Consider the following 408-nt stretch of genomic DNA (forward strand, 5'->3'; position numbering starts at 1 on the left):
AGCCGCCAAGTCAGCACTTCCAGCTGCCCACCGCCCTCCTGGCCCACCCTGAGTGGGACAGCAGCATCCCTGCCACCCCTGGGGCTGCCCCGCCGCAGGAACTCTGTGCTGTAAGGCACAGCTGTGCTCTGCAGCAGCCCTGCCCCTCCATGCCACGGCTCAATGCCCCTCCATGCCACGGCTCCCCTGTGCCCACTGGAGCAAGCCAGGTCTAATCCTGCCCTTCCGGTGCTGTCCCAGCTTCCAGGATGTCTGTTGTGGGGGAGGAGACCCACATGCCTCAGCCTGGCACCGGGCATCCCCAAAGCTCCCTGGGCCACTGCTCCACCCGAGCTCTGCCCCGTGTCCCTGTCTCAGAGCCCTGACCTCCAGGCAGCAGATCCGTCTTCCCGATGCTCCTAATTACCC

At 65.9% G+C, this 408-nt stretch overlaps 1 protein-coding gene across 1 annotated transcript in view; it reads left to right on the plus strand.

The window, feature by feature from the left end:
* The window catches only part of CRTAC1 (cartilage acidic protein 1), a gene marked incomplete at both ends in the record, with an annotated part of 7767 nt that overhangs the window by 1969 nt on the left and 5390 nt on the right, over positions 1–408 (plus strand). The window lies entirely within an intron of this gene.

This window comes from Merops nubicus, unplaced genomic scaffold (assembly GCF_000691845.1).
Source record: "Merops nubicus isolate BGI_N331 unplaced genomic scaffold, ASM69184v1 scaffold25232, whole genome shotgun sequence".
Taxonomy (NCBI): domain Eukaryota; kingdom Metazoa; phylum Chordata; class Aves; order Coraciiformes; family Meropidae; genus Merops; species Merops nubicus.